This window comes from Toxorhynchites rutilus, chromosome 1, assembly GCF_029784135.1.
Source record: "Toxorhynchites rutilus septentrionalis strain SRP chromosome 1, ASM2978413v1, whole genome shotgun sequence".
In the NCBI taxonomy this organism is placed as follows: domain Eukaryota; kingdom Metazoa; phylum Arthropoda; class Insecta; order Diptera; family Culicidae; genus Toxorhynchites; species Toxorhynchites rutilus.
Window position 1 is genome coordinate 28,991,412 of NC_073744.1, and position 14,548 is coordinate 29,005,959.

At 38.4% G+C, this 14,548-nt stretch overlaps 1 protein-coding gene across 3 annotated transcripts in view; it reads right to left on the bottom strand.

Moving 5' to 3' along the window:
• Positions 1 to 14,548, bottom strand: part of LOC129764240 (5-hydroxytryptamine receptor 1-like) — a 201,156-nt gene that overhangs the window by 122,714 nt on the left and 63,894 nt on the right. The window contains exon 1 of one of the 3 annotated variants that reach the window (XM_055763156.1): positions 731 to 750. The exons of the other annotated variants lie outside the window; for them this stretch is intronic. The gene's annotated coding sequence lies outside the window, so the exon portion shown is untranslated. Of the gene's footprint in view, positions 1 to 730; positions 751 to 14,548 lie in introns of those variants that run through there. 3 annotated transcript variants of the gene reach the window in all.

A 14,548-nucleotide genomic window follows, 5' to 3' on the forward strand; every position in this document is an offset into this window, starting at 1 on the left:
CAAAGCCACAAAAGGAACCTTTTCAAGAGCAGAATGTGATGAGGTATATTAGCTTAAGCAAACAGAACAATGTAAGTCGTTATGCACCTATGACCACTTTGCCCCCAAACATCAAAGTAATTTCTATGCTAATTAATCGCTGAGATTGAACAAAATATGTGTTCACCTCTCCTAGAATATGTAAACAGTTGTCTAAACTGACAAATCGTCCAATATATCAGATTGAATAAACTAAATTCCACGAGAAATTCCTTAGATACCATGCGCACAGAACTATGGCCGAATGGCTGTCGTGAGAGCAATTTCTGTTTTTATTTATATTATGACATGTGATAGTACTACTGAAGTACAGGGTGACACAAAAGCCATTAAATTTTTCAAACATGAGGTGACTATCAATACATTGACCCCGTATTGATAGTCACCTCAATAGTTATAGTTATACTATCAATCAAGGAGGTGAACACTTTGCCCCCCATGACCAATTTTCCCCTACTACCCCTAGATTGCAGTTGTAAGAAACTCAGTTAGTATTTATCCGTTTTCCAATAAAAAATATGTAAGGTTCTAGCTGATAATATGTGAGATATATGCAGTATCTGTATAAAACAAAGTTCTGTAGTTAAATAATTGTAAAAGATGGAAATAGGCAAAGTAATCAGATGGGCACTCTTGTCCCGTATGGCACTCTTGCCCGGGTTCCCCTACTCTTCGTAATACAAATCCAAACCTCAAAGCTAGCAAGCGGACAGCCACTTTAGTCCAAGTTGTGTATTTCAGCCTGTGAATAAAATTGGAAAATGAGAAAATCACTGGCGTCATAATCACATGTCATAAGGTACATATAAGGTGGAGCAGTAGGCAGAGTATATTTGTATTGGTAAACAAAATCTGATGTCGTCATTATTCGCATTCAATATGGAATTTATATTGAAGAAACAAAACAATGTTTGAATAACTCACAATTTGATGATGTCATGAGCCAAAATGATGCAATCTTGTAACTGATTGTTTTTAATAGATGAAAAGTGTATTGTGACTTACTTCTATCTTTGAAGGAGCAAAAACGTCCAGAGAACAGTCGTATTCATAGTCCTCGGAAATAGCATAATTTTCAATGAAATGTTGCTCAATTGCAAACTATTTTTCTCAAATCACATACACCGGTACTGCGAGCCTTCAAAATATCATCATATCATCGCGAACATAACGGAAATTTGGTTGTTTCTATGAAAGTGAGAGAGTGAAACTGTCACACAAAAATATTACTTTTATTAATCTTGTCCGACATATTTCCAACTTTTCGCATATTCAGTTGGAATTACACGAAAATATATGTTTTTAATTGACAAAAAATTTTCCAAAAAAAATACGTTTTCACGCATACCTGTTAAATTAGAGGCCATTAAAAACTGTAGAAAGGGAATTGTCAATCGAAAGTAATGAAAAAAAAGTGAATCTCGAATGATTATCATTACTGGTAATGTCAATACGAAAGATCGTGTAAAGACCGCTCAAAAACAACTGCCACCTAATGCGTTTGGCTTTCACTGAACGATATTTCATCAAATTTCGTCAATTTGTTAAGGAAGAGTCACACTACATGAATCAATTACCTCATCAACGGTTCCATCTGCAGGGAGCAATGTCAACAAATGACAGCAATGGAAATGGCATCCAATTGATATATTTTCGGATCAAATGCTGATGATGGGAATTATAGGTTACAAACGCATCGACGAATGTATACTCTTTTTCCAATAAACCACACCAGTTACCACACACATTTGAATCGAACTGGATTGAAGTCCTGACGCTGTTTCTGGTTCGATATAAATTGGTTTTCCGGCGTTTTTAATTGTGGAACGTTAAATTAAAAATGCATTATTATCACGTACGCACGTGATTGATCGGACGGAATAAATTACGTAAACTGAAATTCGGAACCGTTCGACCATCGACAATTTTTTCAACAACGGATTACCCTCATGCCGGATCCGCATAATGATTATACCCTTCTACGAACTGTCCATTTGATGATGGTCATTATCTTTCTGTTGTTAATAATAATTTTCAGATTAACTGGGTTTAAAATCCGTCCTGATGAAAACCAAATAACGACCGCTGATTTCCGGTTTCCGGCATATTGTTGGTGAAAAAAAAGAATAATGATAGAATAACTGAGCATTCTTTTCCCCCTAATCCGATTTAATCATCTACAAACATTGCAACTATCCTCGTATCGATTTCGATATCCGACCATGTCCTATCCCCGGTGGGAAATCAGTTTTAATCCACAGACAAACCAGCTCCTATGCTCGGGCCCCATTCTATCGCCCCACAGACACCCAATAGATTGGGTTTGTTTTCGCTCTCGCCAACTTGTAACGAGTTCGATTGTCCTTTTGTCGGTCTCCAGAGTGGCTGGATATAATTCTGTCCTGGCAGGAAGCAACAGCAGAAATATAAAACTCTGTGTATACATACAGTGGATACTGGAAAAAGTGCGACCAATGGGATTTCGAGAGCACTTACTGACATACGCCTGCCGTATCTCTGTTCATAATCTGTCCTCCGCCACTACTCGGCGCGGGTTTGAAAATGGTAAATATCAATCAATCATCACCGATGGATGCGTGGTGCCCATTGTTACCTGTAACGGGAGAAAGAGGTGGGGTGTAACGATTATTTCATGCTATTTTAGTCCTGAAACACATGGAGGGTTATATAAGGGGAGTTCATTCCATTACGAGATGTTGTTTGAATGGTTGTTATTTTGTGGCTTCATATTTTCACTGCTATTATACAAGAGATAATAGGATTATGTTTCATTTGAAACCGGATGTGAAAAGGAGGTATTTCATACTTGTTTCCTATTTGGGATGGTGGAAAATTTAGTTTGTTTGGTCTGTGTTAGCTATAACCCGTAGTTTCAGCTAGTGATCCCCGATAATCGTGCGATTAATCGATTAATAGAATACATCCTAAAGAAATCGATTATTAATCGAACGAATACTGCGCAAGCAATAATCGAAGCGAACGAATAATTTACGTCGATTAATCGATCCAAATCCAGAGAAAAAAACCTACTGCAGCTGCAGTTTTGTCCTGAAATTCAATCATTATCTTTGACACTCCCCTAAACTCGTAAACGAAGCTAAATTCGCGTTGACTGCATTGAGCTTCGCTTAGGAGTTTAGGGGAGCGAAAATAAATAATAATTGATTTTCAGGCAGAATGAACACTTTTTTGATTCCAGATGGCTTTTAACCCTTTCGTTACGAGCGTCTTCTATAGACGACATCCGCGCGACGAGCTGTGTGTGCGAGCGTCGTCTTTAGACGACATGAAATTCATACTGCTCTTCGATCACACCAGCGCGATGTGCATACTTTTCGGCGCAGTGCTTCGTACAGGGTTAGCACTTCGGCGGAGCATACCGTAATGAAAGGGTAAAGCAAATGAGAAATATTAGTTTAACTAATTATTTCTCTCAATGTGACGATTAATTGATTAATCGATCAAACGATTATTTGGGGCGATTAATAGTATCGAATAACAAACTGCTGATAAGTATTCGATTAGCTGATGAACGATTAATTTCAAAAATCGGGGATCACTTGTTTTAGCTATAGCCCGCATACGTCTTCCTCATAGCATAAAGCCATCTACACACTAGGCAACCTAGGTTATAAATCAACATAACTAATGTCACAAAAAAGTTGAGAGCATGTGTAATCAAATGGGAGCATGCACACTAGGCAACTGACAACATAGATCGGACCAACATTTTCGATTCAACCTAGCATGTCGAGTCGCAATCATGGATACCAGGGGATTTTGACGTAGGACTACGTCTTTCATTTCTGTACCGGGGTGTAAGTTCAAAGTTTCGAAAGCGAGAGAGTGACGCTGGACTGCAAGGATTTGAACGTTAATACCTCTTTACCGGCTGAATGGAGTGTTATAATAATCACTTCATCCGAAAGATAAAATGTCAACGAGTTATATGATTGTCACTTATTGGTTCAAAAAATCGTTTCATGAGCCTAAAACTTGCTTTGAAAGCAAGCTATTGAAGACATAACAATCTAGCTCATTGATAATGACTGGTGATCGCAATGTGTTCCCGAACACGGACGCCAAAACCGTCATAGCAAATACATGCAAGCTGTGATTTCTTTTGCTCGCTTGCATTAGTGTTTGGGAAACCATAGCGGACACATGCAAGGCGTGAGTACTTTTACTCGCATCAGTTTCTGTTCTGCTTCCGCATGGAACAGTCGTGAAAAATTGCCATATCACGATAAAAACTAAATGAATTTTATGCAAGGTTATATAGACTTTGGGTCTGATTACGAACGTCACTTCACGTCACAACGCATACAAATTGCATACAATTCATTTCGTTTTCACCGTGAAGTGACGTTCGTGATCAGGGCCTTTTTTCGTTTTCACCGTAAAATGGCGCCCTCAGTTTCTATTCTGCGCATGTAGTGATCGTGAAAAATCTCGTGTTATGCTCACGAATCACATATCAAACATATTCAGTTGCATTTACAAGGCCACTCAAATTTCATCGGTTCGTTTCGGCTCCACCAACAAGTTCGAAAGAGTTGAATTTTACGGTAATAACAGTTCCATACTTATAATCATCCATCCACACACTAAAAAGAAAAACTTTCAGCAATCTTTCAAAATATTCATTCATTCATTAATTGAGAATCGATTCAGATTTCGAATAAATGATTACCGAGCCAACGGTAGTCCTACGTCTACCTTGCGGTAATATCACAGATATAACCCATTTCTTGATTTTTCAGATGTTTTCACATGGTACGAAAAATTGTCTTCACAGCCATATTGAAAGAAACTAAAATTTATAACTCAATTTTGAATAATGCTCGATAGATTATTGAAGGTTTATAATAATTGTTGTATATAGAGCATTCATTAAATTTTCCTTGAGGTTTTGAAATTTTTTTCAATGAATGTGAGAAATATATATTTTGCGCGATCACGAACAAAAATTTTATGAGTTTAGAAATGATTATTGGCTTGATGAACCGTTAGCTGAGTGAATATCGCCTCAATTCTTCCTCAAAAACGGAACTGTGATAAATGTTCTAGGAAGGTGGGCTAAACGAAGATTCAAAGGCCAAAAGATAATATGGATAATTGGAATGGGAAATTTGTTTATTTCAGCTTCAGTTTCGGCTAATTATTGTGAAACGATGTGTAACCGAAAAACAGGAAGTGGGTTATATCTATGGTATAACCACAAGAGTGACGTAGGACTATCGTTGATTTAGAGATCATTTGTTTGAAGTTGAATCTAAATCCATTCTGAATGAATGAATAAATGAATATTTGGGGCACTTCGAAAACGAGAACGTTACGTTGGAGGCACAAGGTTTTATGCATCCAATATAGGATACGAAAAACCTTGTTCTGAAGAATAATCTTCAGAAGCTAACCTGCTAACTGTACTTGATTGACAAATCACAAACCCAAATGTATTATATGGATATTTTATGGATAGAAAACATTAAAATAAACTCTTTCGCTTGAATGTAATTTTCAATTCCAAGGGGAACTGGCAGATTATTTTCCAGCAACGATTAGATATTTCCACATTTTCCTCGATACTGGAAGCCCACCAGTGGTTAATACTAACTCGATAACCACCTGTTAATAGTACTTGATTGAAAAATATTTGTTCACTGTGTTACATGGATAGAAAACATTCAAATAAACTCTTTCACATGAATGTATTTTTAAATTCCCAGAGGAACTGGCAGATTATTTTCCAGCAATGATTAGATCTTTCCGGAACTATCTCGATGCTGAATGGCATCCAAACGGAAAGGATTCTGCGCGTGTATGTGTCAATCCTTCGCCGTCCACCTCCTCCACCTCCGTACATCCAGTTAAGCAACGATGTAGTCTTGTCGATGTCCTCACGAAAAATGAATGTGTCTCGCCACCAGAATATCGCTTAAGTATGCTTTTTGTGTGTGATTGAATCGAAAGAAGGTGTGGTTTACGATGGCAATTTGGAAGGCAAACTAGAGGGGAATGAACTCTCTGAGCTCGGAACTTTCGGCGACTGAGCAATAATCGATTGCGGGCGCATACAATATTGGATACGGAAATATCCTACTGATGGGGAAGAATAATCTTCAGAAGCTATCCTGTTAATTGCGATTGATTGAAAAATCACAAAACCAAATGTATTTGGTCACAGTGTTACATGGATAGAAAACATTCAAATAAACTCTTTCACATGAATGTATTTTTAAATTCCCAGAGGAACTGGCAGATTATTTTCCAGAAATGATTAGATCTTTCCGGAACTTTCTCGATGCTGAATGGCATCCAAACGGAAAGAATTCCGCGCGTGTATGTGTGTGTAGCGATGTCTTCCCGGGGAGCCGTTTGTGGCATCACTCTCCTCCTGATGGATTCCCTTCTGGCCTAGGGTGCACAAACAGGCTCTTGGTGACACCGTTCATCCGCGCTTTCATGATAAACGAAGAGCTTCACCACAACAGCGACAACATGCTCCAATCGCTGTTCAATTAGAACTGAGTGGATTCCCGAGCGGCGCTCGCTTATATACCGATTGGTATGATTTCAATAGCCTGTTTTGAAAGCAATTTTAAGACTATTGAAACAAGTTTTTGGATCAAAAAGTAACAAGTATAGAACGCATAGACATTTTATCTTTCGAATGAAGTGTTTATCATACCATTTAGTTCAGTTGTTTAGGAGCTATTAACGCTCAAAATCTCGGTCTCCGGCGTAACGCTTTCGTTATCGAAACTTAGATTTTACACCCCGGTATAGAAATGAAAGACGTAGTTCTACGTCAAAACTTTCGATTGTGAGGTGGTCGTGAAAAACAAGCGAGCGAATGACATCGAGATTAAAGTCTCTATTGATTACCAAGGACAAAAGTGAACAAGTGACACTGATAACAAGTGATCGGATGATACTAAGATGAAAGCCTATCTTTTTTTTTTTGCCAATTTTATGAAAAAGATATCTCACAAAAATCCACATACACTATCATACAGAAATGTTTTCACATACTTCATAATGTCTTTACAGTAAGTTAAATGTCTTTCAAATGAAGACATGTCTTTAAACCTAGCATCTCTGGCTGGCACTTTCGGAAAAAGTACATCTAGGAATGCCATACAAACATATTTTTCTGTTATAGTGCAAATTCGATTTCTAAGGTTTCGTTTTGATTCCATTGTATTTTTTTCTGCATTATGATGAATTTCATAATGACAATTTTTTTATGCTATGATTTACGAGTGTTTTGTGTTGCAAATTATGGAGTCGTAATGATAAATATAAACAAGGAGGGGGAAATATTTAGCTAGGGTATTAGTAATGAATCTCTGCTGAGGCAAATATTTAGCCTTTTTCCAAGTAGTTAACATAGTTTGTTTTCTGTTTTGGTGAAGCAGGTGTTAAGGATGTGCACCAAAAAATTATTTGGGGAATAACAAGTTATTCAATAAGTTATATTAAGTTATTAATTTAATGGGCTCGCGTGCCAGTCGCAAAACTGCTTCCAACTAGGATTGCATTTGCGCTAATCTTGATCATAATGAAGCAATGCTGCTCTTTTCGAGGAAGTACCAAGAAAGTAAATGTCGTTCTGAAATGTTGTATGTGATTTGGTTTCGCTTGCCAGTAGCAAAACTTTCTTCACTAAGAATGGCAGCTGCACTTACCTCGAGCATGTATTGTTCTGCGAGCACAAGAATGTATCATCAAACAATTATCGTCAAATGATTCTACAATAAAAAAAAAACATTTCAGGGCGACCAAACCGGTAGAATGGTTATTTTAAAATTTTCGTAGCATTATAAAATAATATCCGCAGTTATAAGCAAGTAACTTGAATTAAATCACAGCGTAGTTCGTCAACAATGCGGTCGTGTCTTGAACACAACCTCCAAACCTCGAGGGCGATACAGCGATTATAGCGATCTTGCAACTTTTTATCGGCGTAAGAATATTCCTGTTGTTCGAATGTTCACAGTTGGACTGTTCACATAGCGACTGTTGATATGAGGCTTCCATTGTTGTATTATTTATAGCACCAATTATCGATGCAGCAGACTGTATGTGAAGTGAGTGACTGGGGTCACCATCACACATTATGATTGTTGCGTGGACGTAGCAGCTAGATTAACACACAAAGATGGTCAGTTGAGGGCTCTGAGTTATCAGCTCATGATCGTTCGCTTAGTAGCGGATACGCAACCAATTAGGCTTCAACGACCTCCTAGACTTGTTGAATTATGGGGACTTTAAACTTTTGCAGTTCATTCTTCTCTAGCCACGAAATGGGCCTATTAGGACAACTCACTCCAAACTCCTTCTAAATATGTCTTGGAAAAGACACTTCATTGTCGTTCGACGTTCCTCAGCAAAACGCGTATGCTTTCGGTACCACCAAACGAAGATCTGTCGACCTTCGTCTACTAAACCGCCTTGATATATCTTTCCTTCCTTGTTTGGTTTATAGATACTTTAAACTCTTGCAGTTCAATCGTCTCTAGCCCTGAAAAGGGACCTTGCAGAAAGAAAACTACTCCATTACTCCTCCTTCACCTGTCTTAAGAAAGACAATCCGTTCCCGCCCGACGCTCGCCGGCAACGACGTTGCTCCGATGACCACCAAACGAGAAGTGATGTTGCACTGAATCATAATATTCTATCGATTTGTTTTAGTTTAGATTAAACGTGCACAAAAGCCCTTTCAAAGTGTGGTCGTGTTGTTTTGGGTGCGATCGGCCAGTGCCATCTGTTTTGTCGAACATGTGCTCGTCACTGCCCTCTCAACTCTTGACCATCGTGCACCCACTAATGGATCGGCATTAATTAGTATCTAATTATCCCGACCGGTCCGCCAGCTAGACACGAACTAATCACGGATGGGTTGGTATGCTAATTTGCGTGACATGTATGTTGCATTTATTCAATTTTCGCGCCATTAATCTTGCCGCCGAGCGTTGTTGTACAAACTTGAAGGGAACCAGACAACCAGATCTACAGTCCACAGGCAGAGCCAAATCCCATCAGCAACAAATCATATTTGATAGGGCGTAGTGCCTTTCCCCGAAAAATATGCAGCCTTAAAGTACGCGTACGAGTACGTGCCCCTTGCCAGGCAGGACAACCTCGTAAATCATCACCTTGGAGCGTACCGACAGCAGCTGCGGTGGTGGTCCGTGTTGGCGGATTACGTTACCGCAGTAGACCTAATCAAGTGATTAAATTGTGCGGATCAATACGAACATAATTAACCGGAATGGAATCGGCTAATAATAATTGGGATAAGGGTTTTTTTTCAGGAAGTCATTACATTTAATTGATCGAGTTGATGTAATTGTCACATGGTAACTGTTCATTTCCTGGTCATTCTTCGATGTTTCATGAATCAATCCTAGCTAGAAGTTGTGTTATATATTCGATGTAATATACAAAACAAGTATATTCTGTTGCTAATTTTTAATTCATAAAATCACCTTTCCAGCCAGTGAACAGTGGCCTTTATTAACCACAACCGCATTCCTTCGAGGCTGTTTATATGGGAAATTTCAATTCACGTATTAAAAAGGTGTGTTGAAAGTGTACGGCACAAAACTGTGATTGAAAAAACCCAAACACCACCGGAAAAAAAACACGTGAAGTGCATACCGCTGATGGAAATGCTTCGGAAAAACAGAGTGGAAAACGGAAGCGGTGAGGAGGCAAATGTTTCCGAGCCGAGGGTGTGCAAAATAAAACTACGAACAAAGAATGCGAATCAACCGAACCATTTTTGCATCCAACGGATTGGACCGCCGGTGCCAAACCGAAATGCGATATAGCAGTCGAACACCTGCAATGTGCCCTGGTGTTGCGCTGCGGCTCGGATGAACAGTGGCATATATATTGAGTGTACAAATGTGATGATGCCAGTTGCGATTAATAATTGAAAAACGTGCGAAACATATCAAAAGCGGTTAGGATTAGTTTCGAAACCAGCGGGGATTTCCGGACAGCAGTTGTGTATGCAGTTATTCCGCAAAGCATTCGTGACTGCTCTTCATCTTGTACGTCTGTCAGCGAAGCTTTGAATTTTACTATCCATTTGACGAATTTAAGCAAAGCTGAATCAGCTCATGCGACATCTACATTAGAGCCCAGAACCACAAAAGTAAGGGTGTTTGTTTATTTTACGCACTGAAAAGCAAGATTCGGTGGTGATTATTCATTTTTTTTCAATTTAGAATCATTTCAGCCATTGAATGTCGTCATTATATGGTAACAAAGTAGGAGTTTTGTATATTTACGATGGTTTCAACACGCGATTTTACCAAAGTCATAGATAATCTTCAAAAATTTTAGTTTGATAATGCATACCGGTTATTAATACTATGGATAATTGCGATGAAATCGATATCATATGAAATTGGCTGATATCATTGATTATGTAGCGGCCGATACGAGAAGGATTTGCATTATTTTTAGCGCAAAACACCCTATTCATCGTTTACTTAGTTGAAAAAAATTAAATTTACAATACTTATAACAAGCCATTCCTCGTAATGTACATAGCACATTGTAAAATGATGATTTTCTAACATTTTCAGCGTGGAAAGAATACATGAAACCGTCAATTGACGAATTTACGTTGTATTTACAACCATATGGCGCAGCGAGTAAAATGAGGACATTTTGTTTTTTTGGTATGAAATTCGTTCAAATTTTCTAGAAAAATCAGAATTTATCTTCAAAGTTCCCGATTTCATGTATTCTTTCCACGCTGAAAAGGTTAGAAAATCATCATTTTACAATGTGCTATGTACATTACGAGGAATGGCTTGTTATAAGTATTGTAACTTTTATTTTTTTCAACTAATAAACGATGAATAGAGTGTTTTGCGTTAAAAATACTGTAAATCCTTCTCGTATCGACCCCTACATAACCAATGATATCAGCCAATTTCATATGATATCGTTTTCATCGCAATTATCCATAGTATCAATAACCGGTATGCTGTATCAAACTTAAAATTTTCGAAGATTATCTATGACTTTGGTCAAATCGCGTGTTGAAACCATCGTAAATATACAAAACTCCAACTTTCTTACCATATACTGACGACATTCAATGGCTGAAATGAATCTAAATTGAAAAAAAATTGATAATCACCACCGAATCTTGATTTTCAGTGCGTAAAATAAACAAACACCCTCTAATGAGCTCAGAACCACAAAAGCGCTTCATTGGCAAGTGTACGTACCTAAGCTTAGTTTGTTTACAATAAAGTACTATTTGATTTGTCTTGTTGAAGGTCTGTGTTGAAACACACAATGTATATTGGCAGACAATTGTATCGTTTGGACCAAGGAGCTGGAATTGACAGGTGGTTCGTTTTCGACATTATGAGGATGAGGCATGGAAGATGCGAGATGAGATGAAAAATGACAGCGACTATATTTGTTTATAAACAAACCAGGTCAAATTTTTATGTTACAGAGCGTTTTCTCCACACCAACAGTTACTTATGCTGGGCCAGTTTCAACCGAACCAGCTGTAGTGTTCCAAAGCGAATGGAACTTAGAGCAGTACGGCACAAGCCCGCCGGTAGTGATTTTCCCATATACCCACCAGTACAGCTCCCACAATCGCCGAATCACAAATTCCAGCAGCAACGGCAAAACCCTCACGTCAAGCGATAGAAACAATAACTTGCAGCAGTCAACGAATCTCAACAATGATACCAACAGCTGTCCTTTCCCCCGACAAATTCTAACCGTTTGTTTTTAACACTCCTATACTCGCGCATTGGTCTGTCAGACCGAGAAATCAATAATTCGTTCATTTCTCAGAAAATACCAACACTACGACTTTGCGATTCTTTCTAGCTTCGTTATTCGTCGTTCGTCGTCGCTTAGCGTATCGCATGTGTTGGTACAAAGGGGGCATGTGCCACTTTTTAACACTTTCGGTCTGACACACCGACGCGAGTATAGAAGTAACTTTTTTGGACAAGTGCCTTTTTTCATATTCTAGAATATTGTTGAATAAAATGTATAAATTAACGTTAGTGGCGTGGAATATTTATTGAATATAATGCATAAGATCATTACCGGACTATTCTTATTTGATTTCAGTCCCTTTTGTAACTGGATTGAACGGATCCATATATTGACTATTCGTCGTTAGATTCATACGTTCAAAAGCAAAATATAAATATTTGACTTTCGTATAGTTATTCGCTAATATAATGGTCATACATATACACACCTGTGAAAGAATTTCACTTGTGGAAGAATTGTACACAGTAAACTATAAACTAATCGGTGGCTTATGGTAATTTTGAACAGTTACAGATTCGGGGATATTTTTTTATAATGGACAATATCGACAAGAAAACAAGAAAAAGAAAAGGAAGTTCCTAGAAATCCTTTTATATCATCTTTTTATGCTCCATCTAAAAAAAGAATTTAATTCTTAGTTTACCAAGAATACAGAGACAAAGAATATTAGAAATATGCAAACTTTATATTCCAGAACCTTTATCATCTAGTAATTATCTAGAAGTTCGTTATACATTCTTCTCTTCACGCAACAACTGCATGAAATGTAAAAAAAATATAGGAGGTTGTGTCCAATATACGACCGCATTGTTGACGTAGAACTACGCTGTTATTCCTTATAAGTCGCTTATTCATACCTTCGGATATTATTCTATAATGCTGTGAAATTTTAGAAATAACTGCTTAGTAGAATAATCTCTGAAATTGTTTTTTTATTGTAGAATTTGTTGACGATAATTGATTTATGATTCATTCTTGCCCTCGCAAAACAATACACTAGCTGATCGTAAGTCGCAATTTATTTCATGTAAATGCAATGAAAATTTACCTCGAACGCTTTTCTTTTTTTTTGCCTTTTTCGCAATTGACATAGACTCGGCTAGACTCGATTATATACATGTTGCACCAGCACCATTATTCCACATCTCATAACTACATCAATATATCTTTGGCACCGCATGGAAACAACAACAATGACAACACTTGCAAGTATCAAATATCATGCTACATGTTATTTAGTATTGCCTTAAAGGAATCGCACCTCTAGGCATCGTTCGTACAACGTAAACCAAGCGCCAAACAAGCTTTCGCCATAGCATGCATACAGAGCCATACATTGGTGGCTTGAAACTACTAGGAATATAAAACACTTCTCATCATTTTGCGCTATTCTCGAAAGAAACGCTTCTGTTAATATTACTGGCCTCGAAAAAAGTTGTATTTCTTTCTCATGCTCGAGAGAAGCGCAGCTGTCACTCTTAGTGGAGGAAGTTTTGTTACTGGCAAGCGAAACCACATACAAAACTCCAGAACGACATTTACTTTCTCGGTGACTAAACAAGCGAAATAAACTCTTTTTGTTAATAACAACCTCAAAAACAGTAGCAATGCTTCATAGCGCTAACGCAATCCTAGCTGAAGGCAGTTTTGCAACTGGCACGCGAACCCAAATAACTTATAACATTCCAGTAAGACATTCAAGATGCATGGTATTCCTCAAATATTTTTTTGACGCACAACCTTATGATGACGGAAAACAAACAATGTTAACTGCTTGGAAAAAGACTGAATTGTGCCACAAGGCTTGTACTCTGCTGAAACACCCATCGATGCGAATTCGCTGATGAGTTTGTCAAGAGCGACCGCCTTCACCACCAGCGGGGGGAGCTTGATTTTGGTTGCTGCCTGGGTAACGGCGTTTACATTTTCGACCGACGCGCCGAAATCGCCTACTTCGCTGTTGTGCGATGCGGTGTCACACTCGCGAAGGCTCGGTTCAGTGCGAGCGCTTTTCATTGCACCAACATCGCGTGCATCATTGGATGACGCTTGCCTCGAAATATTATTGCCCCTGGCAATGCGTTCGTTTTTTGTAGGGCTCGAGCCTGCCTTCCTCTTCTTCTTGCTCATCATACACTACGCGAAGCGTCCAATTTATGACGCGGAAAGAAAAACACACGATACGAATAACGCGAAAAACGAACAGAAAAACCAAACGACGATATCCAAGTTGGATTACCACTGGTGGGGTCCAATCTTAGATCGAGGCGCAGCGAAAGCAAAGTGAACTGGATTGCTCAACAGTCCGATGCCGAATGAAAGTTTGCCTTCTTCTTCTTCCTTTGTTTTTAAGAGGCTTTAAACTTTGCAGTTCATTCGCCTCTAATAGTTTGCCTCAGCGAGATCCACTGTTTATACTCTAGGCAAGTATTCCCCTTCATTATTCTACTTTTCCTTTGTTCATGGGAACTTTGAATCCTACGATTTCCCCTCCGTTGGTCGTCGATAAGTTGCTCGATATTGACAGGTCTGTTCGGGAAAGCACACAAATGGACAGAACAAATGTATGGGAAAATGGAAACGCCTCATGTTTTCATGAATTTTAACCATTTACAAACCAGGGGATTCTAATGTATATCATATTAAACAA